This window comes from Mustela lutreola, chromosome 16 (assembly GCF_030435805.1).
Source record: "Mustela lutreola isolate mMusLut2 chromosome 16, mMusLut2.pri, whole genome shotgun sequence".
NCBI lineage: Eukaryota > Metazoa > Chordata > Mammalia > Carnivora > Mustelidae > Mustela > Mustela lutreola.
In genome coordinates, this window is record NC_081305.1 from 35,077,152 (window position 1) to 35,103,006 (window position 25,855).

General features: G+C 36.6%; 1 protein-coding gene across 1 annotated transcript in view; it reads left to right on the plus strand.

The window, feature by feature from the left end:
* The window catches only part of ITFG1 (integrin alpha FG-GAP repeat containing 1), a 324,431-nt gene that overhangs the window by 43,577 nt on the left and 254,999 nt on the right, over positions 1–25,855 (plus strand). The window lies entirely within an intron of this gene.

Below are 25,855 nucleotides of genomic sequence, written 5' to 3' on the forward strand. Positions count from 1 at the left end.
TACAAGATTTTATTTATTCTTTTCATAGTAATCATATCCTACTGAATTGAATGGTAAAACCAAAATGTTAAAGGGTTATAAGGAAGTCAGTGATATTAGATACACTTTAAAAGTACTGGATGTAGAGGTGCCTGGGTGGCCTAGTTGGATAAGGGTCTGCCTTAGGCTCAGATCATGATCCCAGGGTCCTGGGATCGAGCCCACATTGCGCTCCCTGCTCAGTGGGAAGCCTGCTTCTCCCGCTGCCCTTCCTTCCTGTTCTCTCTCTCTGAAATAAATAAAATCTTTAAAAAAAAAAAAAAAAAAGCACCGGATATAATAAATAACCTTTAGTTGCTTTTGTTGTTTGTTAACCACATCAAAATTTGGATTCTCCACTTAAAAATTCATGATAATTTAGATACCTGTTGCCTGATGTTTCTTTCCTTCTCCATTTAAAAATTATTGACTAATAAATGCTCTAAATTTAACTGTAAGAAAAGTATTTAGCTTATAATTTAAAAATTTCAGAGGTTTTTTACAAATTTTTTTAATATGAACAATTCTAAACATAGAAAAGTAGAATAATATGATACACTATTCTTTTTTTTTCTTTTCTTTTCTTTTTTTTATTTTCAGCATAACAGTATTCATTATTTTTGTACCACACCCATTGCTCCATGCAGTACATGCCCTCTATAATACCCACCACCTGGTACCCCAACCTCCCACCCCCCCGCCACTTCAAACCCCTCAGATTGTTTTTCAGAGTCCACAGTCTCTCATGGTTCACCTCCCCTTCCAATTTCCCCCAACTCCCTTCTCCTCTCCATCTCCCCTTGTCCTCCATGCTATTTGCTATGCTCCACAAATAAGTGAAACCCTATGATAATTGACTCTCTCTGCTTGACTTATTTCACTCAGCATAATCTCTTCCAGTCCCATCCATGTTGCTACAAAAGTTGGGTATTCGTCCTTTCTGATGGAGGCATAATACTCCATAGTGTATATGGACCACATCTTCCTTATCCATTCGTCCACTGAAGGGCATCTTGGTTCTTTCCACAGTTTGGCAACCGTGGCCATTGCTGCTGTAAACATTGGGGTACAGATGGCCTTCTTTTCACGACATCTGTATCTTTGGGGGGTAAATACCTTATAACTTAGCTTCAACAATTATCAACATACGGCCCATCTTATTTCATTGGTACAACCATCAAGCCCCTCCTGCCCCAGACAATTTGAAATTCCAAACATTGTATCATTTCACTTATGAATATTTTAATCTGTATCTCTAAATGATAAGGACTTTTTTATTTTTAACATCCAAAAGATCATTTTCATATCTAAAAAAATTTAACAATAGTTTCTTAATATCATCAAATATTTATTCACTATTGAAAATGTCCCAGTTATCTCCTAAATGTTTTCATCAAATCAAAAGCTAAACAAGGTACGTAGGTATATTAAAAAAAAAAATTATCTGTCAGTACCTGGGTGGCTTAGTCAGTTAAGCTTTCACCTTCTCAGGTCATGATCTCGGGGTCCCAGGATCAAACCCACATCTCGCATCTGGCTCCCTGCTCAGCAGAGAGCCTGCTTCTCCCTCTCCCTCTGCCCTTTCCCTGCCTCTTCTCCACCACCCCCCCACCCTGCTCTCATGCACATGCTTGCTCACTCTTTATCTCAAATAAGTAAAAATCTTTGAAAAAAATGAAAATCAAAAAACATTTTTGTGTTACAGAATGTCTCAAACTCTGGATTTTCCATTTCTATCCTCATGGTGTTAGCATGTGACTCTGTTCTCTGTATTTCTTTTAAACCAGTAGTTAAATTTGAAACCTTGATCAGAATGAGACTTCTTTTTTTTTGGTCAAGAATACTTCCTAGATATTGCTGTTTGTTTCAGCTCATTAGGAGACATGTGATTTAAATTCTGTCTCTTCGGTGTTGTTAAGATTGATCAGTAGTTTCAGATTTCCTCAGCATGGACCATTCATTGTGATGCTGTCTTAATGGTTTTAGGTGCTATTGATATTTATGAGCAAGTCCAATATTTCAATAGGAGTTCCAAAATTGTGGCACCTTAAATCTGTCATTCATCTGTATGTATTATTATCTGGAATTTTCTATCTAGTAAAAAAGACAAATTCCATCATTATCTCTTTAGTTACCTCAAGTACAGCTCAGACAGGCAGGTTAAGTGCTGGATTTTTGTTCCTCCTCCCTAATTTTTTTCCAATTATTTTTAATGAGGTCAAATACTTCTAAAATTTGCCATCTTAAATCTTGCCATTTGCGATGACGTGGATGGAACAGGGGGTATTATGCTAAACGAAATAAGTCAATCAGGGAAAGATAAATATATGATCTCACTGATATGAGGAATTTGAGAAACAAGACAGAGGAACATAGGGGAAGGGAAGGGGAAATGAAATAAGAGGAAAACAGAGAGGGAGACAAACTATAAAAGACTCTTAATCTTAGGGAAAAACTGAGGGCTGCTGGAGAGGAGTGGGGTGAGAGGGATGGGGAGACTGGGTTGTGGACATTGGGGAGAATATATGCTATGATGAGTGCTGTGAATTATGTAAGACTGATGAGTCACAGACCTATACCCCTGAAACAAATAATATATTATATGTTAATTTAAAAAGAAGTGAAGAATAAATATAAAATACATGTATATATGTATATCAAATAAGTCACCAAGTTATTATATTCAGAGTTTGAACTTAGACTCGTTAACTATGAAATAATCTATTTTGATTTTCAAATGAAGAAAGCCAACGTAAATTAAAAAAACACTTGTCATCTTAACCATTTTTAAGTGTTTCATTTGGTAGTTTTAAATATACTCATATTGACCTACCATGTAACTCATTTCATTTTGTAAAATTAACACTGTATACCAATTACTAACTCCGCATTCCCTTTTCCCACCCTCTAGCAACCCCTATTCTATGTTCTGGCTCTGATTTTGACTACTCTGAGTACTTCAAATAAGTGAAATCATGACAGTATTTGTTATTTTGTGACTGACTTATTCACTTAGCGTAATGTCCTCAGGATTCATCCATGTTATAACATATGTCAAGTTTCTTTCCTCTGTATCCCACATTTTGCTTATCCATTCATCTATTCAAGGACACTTAGGGTTATTTCCAGGTTTTAGCTGTTGTGAGTAATACTGCTGTGGACATGGATGCACAAACATCTCTTAGAAATCCTGCTTTCAGGGGTGCCTGGGTGGCTCAGTGGGTTAAGCCTCTGCCTTCGGCTCAGGTCATGATCTCAGGGTCCTAGGATCGAGTCCCGCATCGGGCTCTCTGCTCAGCAGAGCCTGCTTTGCCCTTCTCTCTGCCTGCCTCTCCACCTACTTGTGATCTCTCTCTGTCTATCAAATAAATAAATTTAAAAAAAAGAAAAGAAATCCTGCTTACAGTTTTTTGGAAATGGAATTTCAGGCCGATATGGTAATTCTTTTTATATATATATATATATATGTTGAGGAACTGCCATTCTAGCAGCTACACCATTTTGCATTCCCACCAGCAGTGCATAAGTGTTCTCCATGTACTTGCCATTTGTTATATTCTGTTTGTTTGGGGTTTTTTTAATAGTAACCCTACCCTCCTAAGGGGTATAAGGTGGTATCTCTTATATTTTTGATTTGCATTTCCCTAATGATAAATAATGTTGAACATCGTGGAACGCCTGGATGGCTCAGGCAGTTAAGGGTCTGATTCTTGGTTTTGCCTCAGGTTATGGTCTTAAGGTTTTGGGATTAAACCCTGCGTCACGATTCACACTCTGTGGGGAGTCTGCTCAAGGATTCTCTTTCTCTCTTCCTTACCCTTTCTCTCAAATAAATCTTAAAAAAAAAAAAAAAAAAGTTGACCATCTTTTTGTGTGTTTATTGGCTATGTGCATATCTCCTTGGTAAGAATGTTTATTCAAGTCCTTTGTCCATTTTTTAATTGGATTTTTTTTTTTGGTGGTGTTGAGTTTGAGTTATTCTCTATTCAGAGTATTCCTCATCAGTGATAAGATTTACAAATATTCTCTATCATTTTAAGGATGCTTTTTTACTCTGTTGATAGTGTTTCTGGATGCAGCAGTTTTTAAAAAAAATTTTTTTTTAAGATTTTATTTTTTTATTTGACAGAGCTAGAGAGCACAAGCAGTCAGAGCAGTAGAGGGAGAGGGAGAAGCAGACTTCCCACTGAGCAGGGAGCCCAATGTGGGGCACGATCCCAGGACCCTGGGATCATGACCTGAGCTGAAGGCGGTCGCTTAACCAATTGAACCACCCAGGCACCCCAGTTTTTAAAAATTTTTAAGCCCATTTTTTTGTCTTGTTTTTTTTGTTGCCTGTGCCTTTGGTGTCTACCCAAGAAATTATTGCCAAGTCCAGTGTCATGAAGCTTTTGCCCTATTTTTTCTCAGAAGAGTTTCATACTTACATACTTTTGTCTCTTTAGGGCTTTGATCTGTTTTGTGTTAACTTTTGTATACTGTGATAGATAGGAGTCTAACCTCATTCTTTTGCATGGATACCTGGTTTTTTCCAGCACCATTCATTGAAAAAACTTGTCATTTCCCCCACGAAATGGTCTTGGCACCCTTGTCAAAAGTCATTTGAAAATACATAGGAGGATTTATTTTTGGGCTCTGTATCCTATACATTTGACTTTAAGCCAATACCACACTGTTTTGATTATCATAACTGTTCAGTAAATTTTGAAATCAAACTGAATTTTTCACCTTCGTTCTTTTTCAAAATTGTTTTGGCTATTTGGGGTCCTTTGAGATTCCTTATGAATTTTAGGGTGGATTTTTCCGTTCCTGCAAAAAATGCCCTTGGGATTTTGTTAAGGATTGTTCTGAATCTGTGGATCACTTTGGGTAATATTGACATCTTAATAATATTGTCTTCCAGTCAATGAACATGGAATATATTTCCATTGTTTTATGTCTTTAATGATTTCTTTTGGCAATGTTTTTTAGTTTTCACTTTACACGTCTTTCACCTCCTTGGTTAATTCCATCCTATTGTTAATAAAGTTGTTTCTTAATTTCCTTTTTAGATTTTTCATTGTCAGTGTGTAGAAATGCAGTCACTTTGTGTGTTAATTTTGCGTCCTGCTATTTTGCTAAATTCATTTATTCTGACACCTTTTTGTGGAATTTTTAGGGTTTTCTACAGATAAACTCATATTGTCTCTATGCAGAGATCATTTTGCTTCCTCCTAATTGTTTACCTTATATTTCTTTCTGTTCTTCATCCTATTTTTACCAGTAAAGAAAATCTCTTTGAGTAATCTTTCTGAAGTTAGCTTAAAATACATGGGGAAATATTAAAAACTGTTATTATTAGTACTGTGTTTTTCAAAACATTATTTCTGCTGCTAAAATCATTTCAGCAAAGTTATTGAATACCTGCTCCATGCAAAGCCCTCTGCTCTTTGTTATGTGAAATACAATGATGAGAAGAAATGCTTGCAGTCCTCAAAGAGCATTTAGCTTTCTGGGAGAGTCTACCAGTCTAGCCATGTTATGTGGCAGAATAAATAATTACATATTACTTTATATATATAAATGTTTAAGTATATAAATATATTTAAAGTAATTATATATTAATTACAAACTGCTGTATAATAACAAGAGAGATAGTAGGAAGAGACAGACAGCCCCACTGTTCTTGGACTAGAGTCCTACACAGTTGAGCTAAGAATTTGGCCACCGAGAAAATGCGTTATATGCTTCTCATTATCCATCATATGCTCTATACTCATTCTTTAGAAAATATAAAGCTTTGCTAAACAATTAGTTCTAGAAGAAATTCTTGTTATAAGTGGAACTTCCTATGGGAGACAAGATATAATGTAGTAATTGAGTTTCCCATGACAAATATTTTTTAAATGTTTTTATTAGATATTTTTATAATTACCTAAACATGGCTTTTAATGACTTTTATCCATTGTATGGTTGTAACATAGCTTTTTTAATCCTTTTTTTGAACAGTAGTTTCTTGTTTTTATTTCATTTTTTATTCTAAATAGAGACTTATTTTGTGTACATCTCTGAAAAGTTCCTTAAGGGGAGGGCCTGGAAGTAAAATAACCTGGTTAAACAAGTGTGAAGATTTTTAAGGTAAAACATAGCCACATTGCCCTTCAGAAACCTAAGAGAGTGCTTCTTTCTCCCACCTTTCCCAAAACTTGCGTATTACTTTTTGTTTATTACTATTTTGATAAGTGAAAAAATATTTGATTATACCTTTAACATCCATTTCTCAAATTAGTATGAAATCGAATTTTTTTCATATGAGAGTTTCATATGTGTTTTGCCTTTTGTATTGCTGACAGTTGCCTGTTATTTAAAGCTATATTGAAAAGTGAAAACTAAAAAGACATGAAACTAAATGAAAATTAAAAGTAAGCATGAAGGGACACCTGGGTGGCTCAGTCAGTTAGGTGTCTGCCATTGGCTCAGGTCATGATCTTGGAGCCCTGAAAAAGAGCCCCGCATCAGGCTTCCTGCTTAAGGAAGAGTCGGCGTCTCCCTCTGCCTCTGGCCCTTTCCCTGCTCGTGCTCTCTCTCTATCTCTCTCAAATAAATAAATTAAATCTTAAAAAAAAAAAAAACTGAAATTAAATATGAAATCTTGAGGCATCTGGGTGGCCCAGTCAGTTAAGCATCTGACTTTTGATTTCTGCTCAGGTCATGATCTCAGGGTCATGAGATCAAACCCCACATCAGGCTCTACACTTGGCATGGATCCTACTTAAGACTGTCTCTCTCCCTTTCCCCTACCCCTACTCATACTCTCTCTCTCTAAAAGAAAAAACAAAACTAAACTAAACATGAAAACTAAAAACATACCATTAAAACCTAATTTAGTGAAAGCAGTTCTGTAGGGAAGCAAGTCAGTAGAACCCACAATCTGGCCCAGAGCAAGGACAGGTCCTTGGAATGTTAAGAGAATGGTCCACATGTCCATATGTCCCAAATCATTCACCTGTAAATATCTTCTTTCTCAACTGAATTTTGATGCAGGTTCTAATTTATAGCAAGAACCTGGATTTTGGTATTTCTTTTCATTTTTGAAGGCAGGTATATTTTCCTCAGTCACCTAAATGGGGACGAGATGAGTTTTCTTCTGTAGAAATAAAAGAATGTAATAGAGTCTACTCCAAGTGATGTGTAGTCATTTCTGCTATATATGGGGGGTTGGACCAAGATTCTAAGATTATTTTCTTCAGGTGGATTATTGAAGAAAATGAGATGATCAGAATAATGTATTAAGAAATACAGAATATTTGGGGGTAGTAAAGAACTGAAAATCTTGAAGACTATTTAGAAAATACGTACATGAGTCAGTTTCCACTGATTGTAGAAGTCCTTTGATTGATAGAATAACAAAGTTTTACGGCAAAGTAGAGAATTTAGGAAGATTTGATATGGGTGAATTTGAGTTTAGACAAAATGTATTTGAGACTGCAGTGGGTGGCGGGACATACATGCAAGCAATCATTGTCAATTTTACCCTAGAACTTGAGAATACAGTTCAAGGTCAGAACCTTAATTTGGGTCTTTTGCTTTGTTGAGACTATGGAAATGGCTGAGCTCTTTGATTGATAAGAACAGAGGGCTATGAATCCAGTATTCTTTTTGTTTGATCAGTTATTTATGTGTGTATTTATATATTTTTAAAATTATTTAAAAGTAATGTGATTATGGTAAGAAACTCAAACAGTTCAAAGAAAGGCAACCGCTTTTTCAGTTTCTTCTGCCCTTCCTGAAATGTTCTGCACAGATACACATTTCCCATTTTTACCCAAAAGGAAGTAAATTTTGTGTATAATTGTGAATCTATCTTAATTCAGATATATTAACATATAAGCAACTTTTAGATCTACCTGGGTTTTTTTTAAATGACTTATGGGGTCTTCCATTATATAGAGATACTATAATTTGACTAAATATCTGTCTCTTGATGGACATTTGTATGCTTCTCCTTTTTTTTTGCAACAGTACTCCATTAAACATTCTTGTTCATACATCTCTGTATTTGCATGCAAACATGGGAATATCACATATTCCCAGAACTTTAATTAAGGTTGTACATGTGCTTTTCTTTCCCTTAACTGTCTTTTATCAGAGAATATTTTAAATATGTGGAAGAGAATAAAGGATAAGCTAGAATGAACATAGAAAACTTTTATTATTAATTCTCATAAATATTGCAGTTTCCCTTCGGACGCTGTATTGCAATCCGATGAAAAGTATATGAAAGTGCTCATTCTAGCCAACATTGGATATTTTCTATCTTTTATTTTCTGAAGTGTATATGTATTAATTATGGATTATTTCAGGCATACAGAAAAAGTGGGCATGACATTTGTTGTTTTATATGTTCACATTTTTTGCTAGTCTAATAGATAAAAATCATACCTTGTTTTGATTTGCATTTCTTAAAATGTTATTAATGTTAAACAGCTTTTCATATAGTTATTAGCCATTTGTGATTCTTTCTCTTGGAATTGTCTTTTTATATACTTTGTCCCTTTTTTTGTTGGAGTTTTTTATTTTAAAATTTATAAAAGTTCTTTTTTCTGGTATCTTTTTTAATTATTTAAATTCAGTTTAGTTAATATATACTGTATTATTATTTGTTGAGGTAGAATTTAGTGGTTCATCAGTTGCATATAACACCCAGTGCTCATTTTATCAAATGCCCTCCTTAATGCCCAGCACTCAGTTACCTCAGTCCCCTCCAGCAACCCTCAGTTTTCCAGAGTTCAGCATCTCTTATGGTTTACCTCCCTCTCTATTTTCATCTTATTTTATTTTTCCTTCCCTTTCCCCATATTCATCTGTTTTATTTCTTAAGTTCCACATATGAATGAAATCATATGGCATTTGTGTTTCTCTGACTGACTTATTTTGCTTAGCATAATACCCTGTAGTTCCATCCACATAAAGATCTTTTACCTTAAGGAAACTATTTTTACTTTGTGATATATGTTATACATATCTCCACCTTGTGTTTGTATAACTTTTTACTTTGTACTTAGCATTTTTTGGACGTATATAATTGTTAAATGTTTACTAATCACATTTTTCTTTCATGGTTTTTAAGTTTTCTGTCATGCTTGGAAAATGCCATTTGTGTGTAAGATTTTTTAAAACAAGTTTTTAAAATATTTTTGGTGCTTTTTAATCTTTCAATTGCATTTTCTTGTTGATATTTTTATTATGTCTTTAGTTTTAGTTGATAGTTTTGTTATATCTTTATTAATGGCCCCTGAGGATTCCTTCTTCAGCAGCACAGGCTTCCTTCTATTTCTTGCCAGTAATTCCAGTACTTAACTGTTTATCTGTGTCCTCCCTTATACAGCATGTGGGTCATCTTTTCCTTCCTATAGGTTTGCAAATAAAGAAACAGTCCCAATCATTGGTCATTTAAACAGAGAATTTATTATACTTGAATAAAAGATGACTCACTTTAAAAAGAGTATCATAAATAGTGCCATTGAAATTGTAACAGATTACAACATAGGTATACACGGGAAACAACCAATTTGTTTTCTAAAATCAAAGCTCTAAAATCTATTGCCTTGGACACATATTGGAGAAAGGAAATTTAAACTTCTCAATTAAAATTATCTTGGGCTCTTTAGGGTTTTAATTTTTCAGTTAAATTTTCAGTTTTTCTAGGACTTACCCTATTTCTCCTTCTAGCCTGAGTGGCAGCTGGGTAAGCCTGAGGATAGGTTCATAAGTCCTCAAAGAATTGGAAGGAGAGATCTTTGTGTCTGCTCTGAAGTCCTTATACCACCACACTGATGACCCTTATACACTAGGTACCCTGCTGGCATTTGCTGCTGAAGTAGGCAGCTGGGGAACTCCTTCCTGATCTTTTCTGAAACGGTCAGAGCCTCACGGTCTGCCCGCCTAACTTAATTCTGCCTTGAATCTCACTGTTTGAATGGATTCCTCTGAAGCTCCACCCCTTCCATTGAGCCCTCTGGCTTGGATTGTCCATCAAGTGTCCTGTGTCTTGGGATTCACTTGACTTAAACCATACTAGCCCAAGCAAGGACCAGTGACCCTCGACTTGGCTACCTTTTATGATCTTAAGTCTCTTCTCTACAAATGAAAGTCAAGGGGAGTGTTGAGAATTCTAGGTGAGGCTTCTACACTGCCTTTTATGTCATTAAGAATAACCCCTGTACATAGTTGTCATTTCACAAGCCAGGCTCCTCCTTGAGTTCTAGTAGGAAGTAGCGTGCAGGCCTGTATTCATCTTTCCCTTCAGCTTCATCACTTTCTCTGTTCTTAGTGTTTTCCTTCTCCAGGTTGAACCTTGACTGAGGCCAAGAAAGGTGATCAAGGAAACTGGCCTTGAATCTCCTCTTTTTCCAATCTCTGACTCCTCCTCTTTGCCGCCAGCCTTCTTATTACCTCCCTAGTAGCTCACATTCAAGCTTGAGTTCTTTCTACCTATGATTTAAGTAAAATTTGTTCAGATCCCCAGGTTTGGCTTTTAATGTGTAAATAGAATTCTGGGGATTTAGGACTCTTTTTCATTCTCAACAGAGCCTGACTTTCAGTACTTTTTTCTGGCTGGAGACTCAGATACTGCTATTCTGGAGGTCAAAAGCTGAATAGTTGGCTCTTTTTTGTGGTTCTGCTGTGGTAACCCTAACCAATAGTTTTCAAAGTGTGGTCTGGGTATCCCTGAGGATGCCAAAGACCCTTTTTTTGATGGGAGGAGGGGGTTGCTGCCCAGAAGGACCAAGTAATTTTTATAAAAACTGTAAGACATTATTTGCCTTTTTACCCTCATTCTCTTACATTCTTTTCACTGTTGTTCTCTTTGCTCTCATTCTCTCATGACACAGTGGAGTTTCTCAGAAACTTTGAAACATGTACTGTGTTCATTACTTTGACATCTTGTGTGTGTGTGCTTATATATTCGTATGTTTTTAAAATGTCTGCTTTAATGGTGTGTGACCAAATGCCAAAGTTCAATAAATGCTTGTTGAATAAATCTCCAACGTAAATTTCGCAGAGTCTGCCCTGGACTCTTGACCATGTAAAATATGTTCTTCACATAACATTAGTAACTTTAGTAATCATTTTTAAATGCTAATTATTTTAATGAAGACATTCCTATTCTAAAAAAGTATCTACTTTAATTTTTAATTTGGTAGGTTATATCTATATTATATCTATTATATGATAGACACAAATCATGTACAAAAGCTCACTGGGGTCCTCAGTAAGAGTAGAAAGAGATCCTGAGACCAAAAAACCTGCCCTAGGCAAATGGGTATCTCTGGCTGACTGGGGTCATTATACAAAGTAATGAAAAAGACTCATGTAATAATCTTGATACATACTTACATTTTTCAATCAAAGATAAGATCTTGGCTGTGTAAAGTCAAATAGATTATAACCATCTCTCTAAGCAACCCCCACCACCACCACTTTATTCGTGCCAAATAATTGCCATGGTTCTGGCATCTAGCCCTGAAAGGCAATCAAATGAAAGGAATAGGAGGCTGGTCTATTGGTGAGTTGATATAAAATATATAACCTTTGGTCCCAGGGACTCTACCATTTTCTTTATTAGGTCATTTGTCTGTTTATTATAAAACTGGAAAGACATCCATTTACGTGGGCATTAGCCAGGTATTTACTTTTAGAACTTGAAAGTTCACCCTTAGAATGCCTTCCTTGTCATTTTCCTCAGCAAGGGAATGGATGGGGCCTGCTAGCATTTAAGAGGCAAATGTTGTCACTGGGAAGGCAAGGGAAACATGACCTGAAAATTTCTTTTTTTCCCCCCTATTTTATTGAGATCTATTGATGTATAACACCATATCAGTTTAGGGTGTCGAGTATAATAATTTGACTAACATTTATAGTGAAATGATTACCACACTAAGTTTAGTTAATAGCCATCATCTAATATAGATATAAGAAACAAGCAAGTAAAAAAAAGCACATGCAAAATACTTTTTTCCTTGTGTTGAGCTCTTAGCTCTCACAGATTTCCTATGTATCATTCAGCAGTGTTAGCTATAGTCATCATGTTGTACAATACATCCTAGTATTAATTTATAATTGGAAGTTTGTACCTTTTGATAATCTTACTCTAATCTACCCCCATAACAGCCCTCGTCTGATAACCACAAATCTGATTTCTGAGTTTAGTTTACTTCCTTGTTGTTGTTGTTTTAAATCCTGCATTATAAATGAGATTTATCTTACTCTTTCTGACCTGTTTCACTTGGCATTATCCCCTAAACGTCCACCCATATTGTTGCAAATAGCAGGATTTCTTCATTTTTTATGGCTAAATAATATTCCATGTGTGTGTGCTTGTGTATGTATATACCCCCCCTTCCTTATCATTTCATCCATCGGACACTTTCATCCAATGATGGATGCTTTCCATTTATTGCTGTTGTAAATAATGCTGCAGTGAGCATGGAGATACAGCTGTCTCTTTAGCACAGTGTTTTCATTTCCTTCAAATGTATTCCCAGAAGTGGACTGGGTGGATCATATAGTAGCACTAGTTTTAATTTTTTGAAGACTTTCCATATACCATTTTCCATAGTGGCTGTACCAATTTACAGTACCACCAACAGTATACAAGGATTCTAATAGGCATGAGGTAATAACTCATGGTGTTGATTTGCATTTCAACATGACCTGAAAATTTCTTTGCTATCACAAATACTTTTTCCCTCATTCATCAGTTTCAGTAATCACTGATTTTCTTCTCTGTGAGGCATTATGCTAGAAACCAAGGGTTTAAAGATGAAAAACAAGATCACTAGACTCAAATGCTATAATAGCATGAACCTCAAGGATATTATTATAGCAAGATATCCCTTTATTCATGTTGGATTCGGAAGTTTAAATTTGATTTTTAAATACACTGATTTACATCTTAAATGTTTTAAAATGCAGCAGAATTTCAGACCCAGGTGCATGCCATTGCTGAAGAGAAGTTGTTTGTTGTGCATCTGGTGGAACTACACGGGATTCTTTGCGTCTTTCTTTCTTTGCACAACCTTGGTGATCTCATGGTTTTAAGCATCATCTACATGCTAATGACTCCCAAGTTTCTAAGTCACATATCCAGCTGCCTGCCAGCCATCTCCAAAGCTATATATCTGTCTGGTAACACATTTCAGTCAGTGTTTCCCAAACTGTATCCCTCATCTTTCCCTTCAGCCCTCCTCAGCCCCAAGTCTTCCATCTTACTTAATGGTAGCCCCATCCTTCCAGTTATTCTGTTAAAATGTTAGGAGTCATCCTTGTCACCTCTTTCTGTCACATCCCACAACAGATCCTTAGGAAATACTGTTCATTCTGCTTTCAGAATATATCCCCAACTTGACCTCTTCTCATCACCTTCACTGTAGCGATCCTGGTTCAAGACAACATCATTTCTCATCTGAATTACTCCAGTTACTCCTCCCCTGCTTCTGCTTCTGGCTTTGTCCCCCTATCGTCTCTTTTTAACACATGGGTTGTTGTGATCCTTTAAAAATATAGCTCAGAGGGGCGCCTGGGTGGCTCAGTGGATTAAGCCGCTGCCTTCAGCTCAGGTCATGATCTCAGGGTCCTGGGATCGAGCCCAGCATCAGGCTCTCTGCTCAGCAGGGAGCCTGCTTCCCCCTCTGTCTCTGCCTGCCTCTCTGCCTACTTGTGATCTCGCTCTCTGTCAAATAAAATAAATAAAATCTTTAAAAAATATATATATATATAGCTCAGGTCATGTCACTCTTCTCAAAGTCTCCCAGTTGCTTCTTCATTAGATTTAAAGGTCCAGCCGATGTCTGTAAATTGGCCAGCTGGGCCCACATAATTTACTCAAGGTTGTTTTCTTTTCCCTTTGATGCCTTACACCAGACACACTAACTTCCATTGATTTCCTTAAACACTACAAAGCAAGGTCCAGTTGCAGAGCTTGGGTTAAGTGGCTATTTTCTCTGCCTGGAATATTACTCTCCCAGATACCTCTGTCACCTCTTTTGGGTTATTTCTTCTAATGTACTTCATTTCCATCACATCTTCATGCAGATGTCATCTTATTTGTCATCGAGTCCTCCTGTGTTCAGAACTGCAACTCACAAGCACCCCCCACCTTTGCCTTTGTTCTCTAGTTTTTCTCTAAATCCTTTTCCCTTGCTAAAATATTATATACTTATTTTTTATTATGTCTTTTCATACTACAACATAAACTCCGTGAGGGTGGGGACTATTGTTTATTATTATTGTTCTATTCACTTTCATTTCTCCGGTACCTAGAACAGTACCTACCTAACACCAAATAGGGACTTAAGGACATCTGTTGAATAAATAGTCACAAGTTTGGCAGCAAAACAGAATCTGAAGACAGCTAGCATATTTTTAAGTGCTCAAACTGTCCCTAATTGGTAGGGCTCTTTCAGCTCTTGATGAAAATAGTATTTGTTTCTAGAAGTTCAAATATGTATTATTAAATGGGTTCTCTTTTAAAACTCCACAAGGGTTTTCTCAGAACTATATACAAAGCTTAGGAGTTTTGGCTGTGAAAATTTTATCTAAGCAGGTGTAGAAAATAATGGAGACATTTTTCAAGAATTCTGTCCATTTTTTAAAAAATACAAATTAAACCATTTCAACCCTTAAGATATCATAAGGTTATCTTAAAAGTCCCTTCTAAATGCATTCAGTTTGAACTGATTCAAATTCGATTCTAAATAATAGTTGATCTTTATCAGCAAAGATGAAGAGACCTGTTTACTAAAAACTGCGTTGTTTCTGATGTTATCACTATGGTCTCTGATAAGGATAGGGCACCAGGGAGACAAAGTAATAGGAAAAAATCTTTTTTTGTAAGCATCCTGTAACTTCTCTGTTACTTACACAGTTCATTCTTAAACACTTCTGAGAGAGACTTTACAGAGATATTAGTCTGTTGTAGCACTATTACTTGTTTATTTTATAATATTAGTATCTATTATTGGTCGGTGGGCTTAATCTAGGGATATCTATCCCTTCCTCAGTCCTTCCCCCCAAAAAAGTCCATTAAGGTATTGATTCTATCATATATTTTTTTAGCTTTTATCTGAAATAAAGTCAGGAATTAATAAGAAGAAGAATCACTACCATTTATTGAGCACTTAGGTGAGCCTGGCCCATATTGTAAGCAGTTTAAGTACTCTATTTATTTAGTAAGTAGTCACTTATTTGATCTTCACAACAACCTAATGGAGCAGATTCTATTATTAAATTCATTACATGGGGCGCCTGGGTGGCTCAGTGGGTTAAGCCTCTGCCTTCAGCTCAGGTCATGATCTTTGGGTCCTGGAATCGAGCCCTGCGTCGGGCTCTCTGCTCATCGGGGAGCCTGCTTCCTCCTCTCTCTCTGCCTGCCTCTCTGCCTACTTGTGATCTCTCTCTGTCAAATAAATCTTTAAAAATAAATAAATAAATTCATCCTTATATTGTGAAACCAACACAGAGAGGTACCTTCCCTGGGAGTCACACCATGGAACCTGAGAAAGAGACTCTCTGCCTCTAAACTTTCAGTTTATTGTATACCTTTATATAACTGTGTAGAGCTGTATTCTTAACATTATTGTGGTCCTAAATCCCTTTGAGAATCTAGGGAAAGTTACAGAACCTCTCTGAAGAAAAATACCCATAAAAATAAAATGTTTTGTTCACAAACACCCCGAAACCTATCTATAAACTCCCTAGAAGGTCTCCTGGTTAAGAATGAAATTAATACAGCGCATTTTGAATCCTCAAACATTACAGACATATGATGCAAAAAAAATAAAAGTCCCACATTACCTGAAACCGTGGATATTAACATTGTTACTGCTTTAGTCTCTGTTGACCAGATTGTTTTTCTAAGCATATTCTCTGCACAAAAGAAACCATAGGTGATTTGCTTTGTTTTGTTTTTTTAATGATGGTAAGAACTATATTGAAACATAAAACCTCTGTTCATCAGAAATTATCATTAAAATAAAATAGAAAGACAAGCCAGCCACAGATGGGGAGAAGATATTTGCAACATATGTAACCAAGCATGAATTGAGTTCCAAACTGAAGAACTCCTATAAATCAAGGAAATGGGCAGCCTACTAGAAAAATAGGGAAAAAATATGGACAGGCATATCACAAAAGATCAAACAGAAAAGACCAATTAACATACATGTTCAGCATCTGGGGAAATCAGAGAAGTTAAGTGAAAACCAGAAAATAAGAGTTTACACTCATCTGTTCTACAAAAAATTATTGAGACTTCTCTGATTACGCAGTGAAAAATTATTATACATGTTAACGTGAAAGAGTCTCGGAAACAATGATGAGCAAAAAAAAAAAAAAAAGTCTCAGAAGAGATTTTAGGTAGAGTTCAAAACTAGGCAAAACTGAATAATACACATTGCATATGTATGGGTGTATATAATAAAACTATAAAGAAGAGTGGGGAAATAATCAGAAAGTAACCTTGTGGATAAGGAGGAGGAAGAAAAGATACAGCAGAAATGCACTGGATTTGAGTGGCAAAAGAGTGATCTGTTTGTTAAGGGAGCAGAGTATACTTGAATGTTTTTGTTTTTTTTTTTTTTTTTAAAGATTTTATTTATTTATTTGACAGACAGAGATCACAAGTAGGCAGAGAGGCAGACAGAGAGAGAGGAGGAAGCAGGCTCCCTGCTGAGCAGAGAGCCCGACGCGGGGCTCAATCCCAGGACCCTGGGATCATGACCTGAGCCGAAGGCAGAGGCTTCAACCCACTGAGCCACTCAGGCGCCCCAAAGATTTATTTATTTATTTATTTGACAGAGAGAAATCACAAGTAGATGGAGAGGCAGGCAGAGAGAGAGAGGGAAGCAGGCTCCCTGCCGAGCAGAGAGCCCGATGCGGGACTCGATCCCAGGACCCTGAGATCATGACCTGAGCCGAAGGCAGCGGCTTAACCCACTGAGCCACCCAGGCGCCCTACTTGAATGTTTATCACTCTTTATATCTTTGATAAATTTTATGAGTTATTTCACAATTTTAAAAATGATTGCCAAAAATGAGGCAATATACCATTTTGACATTTCCTTTTTCACTTCATTTCTTAGAAACCTTTCAATCTCAGTATTTTAGATCTACTTCATTTACATCATAGCTGAATAATTTTTATGTAAATATGTATCTCTTTTAACATAGTAAGTCTTGCCACCAAACACAGATTGGGAAGTACCCCAGTAATAAATGCCACTTACCACATATTGGTTTGTGAAGAGATTCTCTGTGTTCAGTGGATTTTGCATTTTGTCTGTAAGATACCACTATCATCAGTGGATTTAAGATTTTTACTTTGTTGATTTAAAACTTAAATTGTGTGGTTTAAAGTTTATTTAAACTTTAAGTAAACACATGCTGTAATGCCAGTGTACTGTGGTATGTAGCACTAAATCTGCTTTTGGCTCACTTAACACCAGTACATTTAGCACTGACTTCTTGTTTTTCTTTTCCCAGCTTTTTATTCTGAAAGTTTTCAAGCATTCACACAATTTAAAAGACTATTAGAGTTAGAATACACTTAACCTACATTGAACAGTTTTTAACATTTTATTCTATTTTCATTTATATACAGTATACATGCATATGTATTTGAAGAATTTTCCTGAACTATTTGAAAGTGAGTTGATTTTCTCCTATACAACCATGATACCATTATTACATCTAAGAAAATTAGTAGTTGTTCCACAGTATTATTTAATAATCCATTCATATTCACGTTTTACAGTCGTTCCAAAAATCTATTTCCTAACTACCTTTTTTTTTTCTATTTAGGTCCCAATCAAAACTCACCTATAGCTATTTCTAATCTCTTCTCATCTAGCTGTCACCTTGCCTTTTTTGTTTAAATAATATTAACTTTTTAAAGAGTCCAAGCCACTTGTATTATAGAATGCCCCACATTCTGTATTTATCTGGTTGTTTCAGTTGTTTCCATATGGTGTTTAACTTTCAAAGATTTTATTTATTTATTTGACAGGCAGAGATCACAAGTGGGCAGAGAGGCAGGCAGAGAGAGAGAGAGGAGGAAGCAGGCTCCCTGCTGAGCAGAGAGTCCGATGTGGGGCTCGATCCCAGGACCCTGGGATCATGACCCGAGCTGAAGGCAGAGGCTTTAACCCACTGAGCCACCCAGGCACCCCGGTGTTTAACTTTCAGACACCAACTTCTTATAGTGCAGTAACAGAAGGTACTCCAGTAAACTCAGTGTTGTTGTTGACTCAGTGTGTTCTGACAAAGATGAACTTTTATTTTTTCTTTTCATTATGAAGCAGAAAAAGGACCAAATGCCATAAATAGTACAAATGTGATCTTTTCCAAAAAGGAAGAAGAAGGATCAAGTATAATGAGGGCTTATTACATTAGTTGCATTTCCTCAGAGACACCAGTGTGTTGGCCATAAGCAATTTATAAAGTCTCTTCCTGATTTAAAATTTATATGTATACATATTTTTAAGTTACTTTTTTTTATTATATTAGTGCAATATGTTATTTATTGTATAGAAATAGTGATGTGGAATCTCTTCCTTTGATTCAAATGGTTTTTGGTATTTATTGCATGAAGTGTGATTCTTTTTCCACCTACATTAAAAACACAACTATATTTCAGTGTGTGAGATATGTTGTACCTCTGTTCTTTGATTCTTTGCAAACGCATTTGATACTCATGTTTTATGATTCTAAAATTGAAAACATAACCTCCTTATATACATGATCAATTTGGTCATTTAAATCACTAGCCAGTAAATTTAGCCTATAAAAACTGTTAAGATTAGACAACATAGTTGAAGTCAGTTGGCCATTTGGTACCAAATGGAAATATACTCCAGATATTTATAGTCAAAGAAGGTTAAGTGAACACTGTTTAACACTGGCTCTGGGTGGTCAGAGTCAAGATTCTGTAGAGAACCATGGCTGTGGCACCCAAAAAGGTTGGTCTTTCAGTTCTTCCCCCTCAGTTTGGAGTTTGATCAAGACGTTTGGTTTTTTGAGACTGTCTCCTTATTTGTAAAAATAGGGATGGTATCACATAGCTTGATACAGTGTCTTTAGAGTGTTTCTGACTGAGAGCTGTAGTAAGAAAATATTTTACATCATAACCTGTACATACATAGTTATACCATGTATGTTTATAGGTCTATACCTATACATGTATAAACATTTCTATATAACATGGCTTACTCATATTGTGTATGGTACACTTATTTTAAAATGTTGATGAAATTGATTTCATGACCCAATAATAGGTTATGGCCCTTGGTTGAAAACACTATATAAAGATTCAGTTAGTTTCTGATTCTACTACTTCTACTACTCTGGTCATTCAATTAGCAAATGTTTATTGAGCAGCTATCATGTACCTATGTGAACAGAACTGGCAGTCCCTAGCCTTTTGTTGTTTGTAGCCCCTTGGGAAAGAGAGAAAATACATAAGAAAATGTGTCTTTGTGAACTATCAACTAAACCACAAAGAAATACATGGGCAAGTGAAAGAATAGCAGAAAGAACCTGCTTTATAGTGGGCGTGGAAAGCTGCAGCATGACCATATGGCTCAAACTGGGGGCCAGGAAAAAGGAAACCGGAGCAAGGATAAGGGAAAGCTGCAGTGGGGCTTTTGAATCAAGTCTTGACTAGACAAGTTTGAAAATTGTGCTTTCAATCATTTCTCCTGAGGTCACTGATTCTTTTAATAAATGATCCCGTTGTAACTAACCACATAAATAATGTATTGCACAAAAGACTTTCCCAAATGATTTTAATCTTTAACTGTTTTAATAATCATCCCCTGTACCAACACCCCCACCTCATTCTAGGCACCAGTCCCTTTGACATACCTAGTACTTATCTCCCAGAACTCCCACCATAATTCCCTGTCTTTGGGGTTCTGATTTAACCTCCAGGCAGCATCTGACACAATTTTTCTGTCCTCATAACACTTGCTTTATTTTTTTCTCTTTTGAACCCTCCATGGATCTCTTTATCTCTCTGACTGATAGATATGAGTAAAGCTCAGGATTTCGTCCTCTAACCTCTTCCCTTTTTTACAATAAACACTCTTCCTGGGCACTGTATTGAGTTGGTGGTTCATTTCTGTGACCCAAATCAGCTACATTACATGTGCCACCAACTTCCAAATTTATGTCTCCTATCTAGATCTCTCTTACAGATTTTACCACTCCTGCAAACCATAGGCATTTCAAACTCCATATGCCCCAAACAGAATGTTATCTTACCCTCCAAACCTCATCTCATGCTTTGTTTTCTGTCTTGGTGGCAACATCACCAAGCTGCCAAGCCATTTACAAGAGTCATTCTTATTCCCTTTCTTTCTCAGTCCTCACATCTAACCAGTTACCAAATCTTCGTGATTTTTGCCTCCTAACAATCTTTGGGAAACCACTATTTCAACTACCCAGCTTTAGACCATATCGTATCTTACTTACTGTACCTTAGCAGTCCCCTGACTGGTCTCTTAAACACCAATGTCCTTTTCTTCAAGTCCAGTATCCAGACGACATCCTAGAGTCTAAAGTAGAGATTTGATCTTATCACACCCTTATTAAAATCTCTTAATGGCACCTCATAACCAATAGGAAGAATTTCATGCTCCTTATCACAGCATCCAGGGCCCTTGCTAGTCTATTCCCTGCCCTGTCGAATCCCCTTGTTAGCTTTCTCTAAACCCCATCTCTTTGTACTCCACATGGAACTTATTTTCTATTTCTTCTGCCCAAGATACTTGGAACTCTCCTACCTCCTTTCAACTGGCTGACTTTTACAGATTCTTTAGCTCTCAAATGAGAATTCTCTTTTTTTTTTCTGGGAAACTTTCTCTGAACCCAGTGTAACTGCTACAATTGTAATTGCTCGTTTACTTGTCTTTTTCCACTAGGAGATTGTCAGCTCTTAAGGAGAGTTGTCTGTCTGCTCTGTTCATCACTCTAGCCCCAGCTCCTGACACAGTGCTGGTACCTAGCAATACCTATTTGAAAGATGAAGGAAAGAATGGAAGTAAGAAAAAGCCAGTTGCAAAGGAGGACAGTGTACCATTGTGCTGAAGAACATAAGCTCGAAAGTCCAGTGGGTCTGGTTTTTAATCCTACCTCTACCACTGACCAGCTGGACAAATTATTTCACCTACGCTTCATACTCCCCATCTGTAAAAATTTGGGTGTTAATAGTTCCTACATTGCAGGGTAAGGGGTAAAATTAGAGAATATAAGTGGAGTATCTAGCACAGTGCCTGTAGTTTACAAACAAGTATACAATAAGGTTAGTTTTTCTTTCATTGCATTCTAATACATGAACAGATTGAACTAAAAAGCTATCTGATTATCACTGTAATATTTTTATCAATAAAAGCACACATACCTAGAGGACAACATGACCCCACTGACAGAGATTGCTTAATCAATATCAAGAGACATGAGACATACTGTTACATGTGGTCTTCAAGTCCTGAAAATATTATAAAAAGCTAACTGATTTCCCAATTGCATAAAAATACAATTATGAGGGACGCCTGGGTGGCTCAGTTGGTTAAGCAGCTGCCTTCGACTCAGGTCATGATCCCAGCGTCCTGGGATCGAGTCCCACATCGGGCTCCTTGCTCCGCAGGGAGCCTGCTTCTCCCTCTGACTCTGCCTTCCACTCTGTCTGCCTGTGCTCACTCTCGCTCTCTCTCTGTCTCTGACAAATAAATAAATAAAATCTTAAAAAAAAAATACAATTATGAGGTAAAACAAAATCTTTACTTGTTATAGGGAAATGTGAGCATAATTACAGCTTATTAAAAATGTCCTTTATAATAGTATACTGCATGAAAAAGAAGGGAAACTTTATCATATCTGATAAGAAATGGAAAGAATGTGAGGTTTCTGAATTTTTTGATGGTAACTACTCTCTACTAGGTATATCTCTTAAAGTGTTTTTTGTTTAAAAAAGAAAAGTACATTGTAGCTCTCTAAAATCCACTTACTAGTATTATTCCATTTACCTTTTATTTCATGTTCACTGAATTTATTATCTATTATTTGATGATACAAATTAATTTAGTTGTACCTTGGCAACATCTTTCACTCTCTGCCATCTGTCAGAGTAGCTCTAGCCTTCAAAATGTGATCTGCACAGAAAGGGAAACACTTATCTGAACTGATTAAAAGTGCAGGGAGAGCAAGCAGCTCTCTTCTTCCTGATATGGAAAGTTCTTTCCATTGTGGATGTTATCTAGTCTGATCCATACATGTGGTTTGAAGAATTACACTTCTTTTGTCTGGTGAACAAGCTGTCCCTAAGTATGGAATGAGCATATTGTAATTGTAATCATATTAGCTTTTTAATGTCACTAAGGCTCCATTCGGTACCCTAGAGAAGGAATAAGTGACATTTTAGCATTATGGTTATCATTCTAGAAGGAATGCCTGCCTGTGGATTAAATTCTTTATCTGTCAGGAAGGATCTGATTTATTTGGGGGCATTACTGCCTTGGTGACCTTGTTTGGTATCTAGCTTATTTTCAGAGAAAGAAATAGAGAGGGCAACCTGAATCAAGGTAATATTTTCTTTTTGGAAACAGATTGCCTTGGTTATATTCAGCCTTTTATAAATTACCATCATTATCAAAAGTAACTACTAACTGAAGTGAGCAAAACAAATTTGCAGAACAGATAAAAAATGGTACAAATTTGGAAGCTTGAGTTAAAGATTTTTTTCTTGAAGAGGAGTTAAAATGAAGAAGTCTAGTGACCCATGTTTTAGCTTTCATGAATATTTCCAGAATTAAGCAGTACACTTTGCAGTTGGTTTTTTTAAAGAAGTATTTACATACTTTTTTTTTTTTAAGATTTTCCTTATTTATTTGACAGAGAGAGAAAAAGCACCAGCAGATAGAGCAGCAGGGAGAGGGAGAGGGAAGGCAGGCTCCCCACTGAGCGAAGAGCCCAGCATGGGACTTGATCACAAGACCCTAGGATCATGACCTGAGCCAAAGGCAAACGCCCAACCCACTGAGCCACCCAGACAGCCCAAGAAGTATTTACATACTAATTCAGACCTTTTTTTTTCTTTTTCTGCATCATGTTTCTTACCATTTCTTTGTTCCTCAGTACCTCTAAATAAACACTGAAAATAAGAAAGAAAATAAAGGTTTTTCATGTTTTCTCTGTTTTTAGTAATTGAAGAAGGAGCAGTGTTGTTAAAAGTAATGTAGCTTAGGGGTGCCTGGGTGGCTTGGTTATTAAGGATCTGCCTTTGACTCAGGTTATGATGCCAACGTGTGGGGATTGAGCCCCACCCACGTCCATTTCCCTGCTCAGCAGGAAGCCTGCTTCTCCCTCTCCCTCTGCTTGTGTTCCCTCTCTCTCTGTCTCTCTGTCAAATAAATAAAGATCTTAGAAAAGAAAAGAAAACTGACTCTGAAAAAAAAAGTAGTGTAATTAGTTTAAAGTCTGAACTTTAGGCTAACCTAATCTGTGTGCCTGGTCAACTGTGGGACACAACGTTTCTTCTCCAAGGCCTACTGTTGTGTGAAGAAGAGACTTCAGTCAAGTGTTAAAGAGTGATTAAAGGCATGCTTAAAAGGGCTTATAAAAAACAAGGGCTCAGCAGATTAAGCATCTGATTCTTGATCTCAGCTCAGGTCTTGATCTCAAGGTCCTGAGTTCAAGACCCATGTTGGGGGTCTAATATGATTACAATTACAATATGCTCATTCCATACTTAGGGACATGTAATAGTGCATGTAAACTAAAAAGAGAGATGACTGATAAGGCTCCTGTCATATGTAACCTCCACCCCATATCAGTCATGTTGTATAACTTTTTTTTTCTCTCAGAGACCTACAGTAACTCCTCTTTATCCTCTAAATTAGACACTGGTTCCTTAGCCTGCATATTTGTGGCCCTAGCCTCCTTTCCCAGCTTTAATTCCGGAATTCCCCTGCTGTTATCCTATAATTCAGCTGCACAAAACTAAGCATGCATTAGTTTTCCTCATTGCTATGCCTTTGTTTATGCTCTTTCCTCTACCTCATAGTTCCTCAGCTGTGGCATTATTGACATATTGAGCTGAATAATTCTTTATGGTGAGGAACTGTCATGTGCATTGTAGGAGGTTTAGGAGTATTCCTGGCCTCTATCCTCTAAATACCTCTAAGTAACCAAATATGTCTCCAGACGAGAAGCAAATTACACTTACAGATTATTTCTGCCCTAAGTTTCTGCACATCTACTCATTTGAGGCTTCTGCCACCTAGCTATACCAGCCATTTTCCATTTGTTATTACTAACACCTAACTAACAACATTACACCTAAGTAACAACATTACTAACAACTAACACCAGTTGGTCAGTTTCCTGGAGATATAATGCCTCCCAGATAGTTATCTAACTGCTGCTGTCATTTTAGATGACTTCATTGTCCACAGAGATAACCCCAACCCAGCATCATAACCTTCCCACCTCAGCGACTTCAGTTACTCCCTGTACCTTGTAGGTACCAGAAAATATACCATCCCCCAAATCACTAATCAGATGTCCCACTCTCCTGCTACTATCTCCTGTCCCTCTAGGTTGCCTGCCTTAAGTGCCTTCCCTGCAACATTTATTGGACTTTACTGAGACCTCCAGTCCACTGACTGACCCTACTGCTTTCTGTCCACCTATCCACCTTCCCACTTTCACTCCCTCCCTGGCCATGGTGCATCATTAAAAACAATCTCTTCCAAATACCCTTAGCTTCTCTCATTCTCCAACTGTCTGACACTCTATTCCTAGCTAAATCCAGCTCTTTCAACAAGAAAAAAAATAAAATCATTGAGGTCGGAGTCTGTTCCTAATTTCAGTCTTTTGTTCTGAAGTCAAGGCCTCATTTTCTTCTCTCATATTTCCTGAACTTTTTCTTCACTTTGTTACAATTTGAAAGTGAAGTCTTTTCTCATTCTGTTATATGTCAGGTGGTCTCCTGTTCCAATCCCCTTCCTCATCCTCCCCTCCAGTTACCCTTGGAGAAGAAAGCCATGTACACATTTCAACAACCACTAACAGCTCTACCTTCATCTTGGCATTTAGCAGTGTATTTGCTCTGGGTGCTTCAGAGACAAATGTAGACCTCTCCCTCACCCATATTCTTAAGAAAATAAAAAGGGATAGTTGAAAGTTTTCTGACATTCTGAAGCAGATTAAAGTAACAAAATATCCTTTGAACTGAGTAGATGTAAGTTGGGTCATCAGATACCTAAAACATTAGGCAGTCTTTTACCAGGAGACTGATATGACATTTAGTAGTAGATTATGTTGCATGGTTTGATATTTCTTCACACCTGCTTTCTGAATATAGATGTGTTCTTAATTTGATATCCAGGATCACATACTGCTGACGATAGACACAGGGCAATAATACTGTATTTTCTACAAAAATGGAAGGAAGTTTTTGAAACTCAGCTTTTTTGACAACATTAGGAAATCGGGTATTTTTATATTAATAGAACTTTGGAAATTTTACTTTAAAGTAGTATTTGGTACTCTTAGTACTCAGCTCTTACTGACTACACAATAAAGAAAATAAAATTGCATGATTTGCTTCTATTATATGTTTTCCATATATTTAAGTACCCTAAACAGTGATTCTTAATCACCTGAAGATTTCTTTCAGTCTTTGTCACTAATTAACAGAATCATGCTGACATTTTAAATCTAACTAGTTAACTTTTCATAGGTTTATACTGTAATACAGACTTTCAAAACAAGTTTCTTTACTTGAGCACTTCAACAG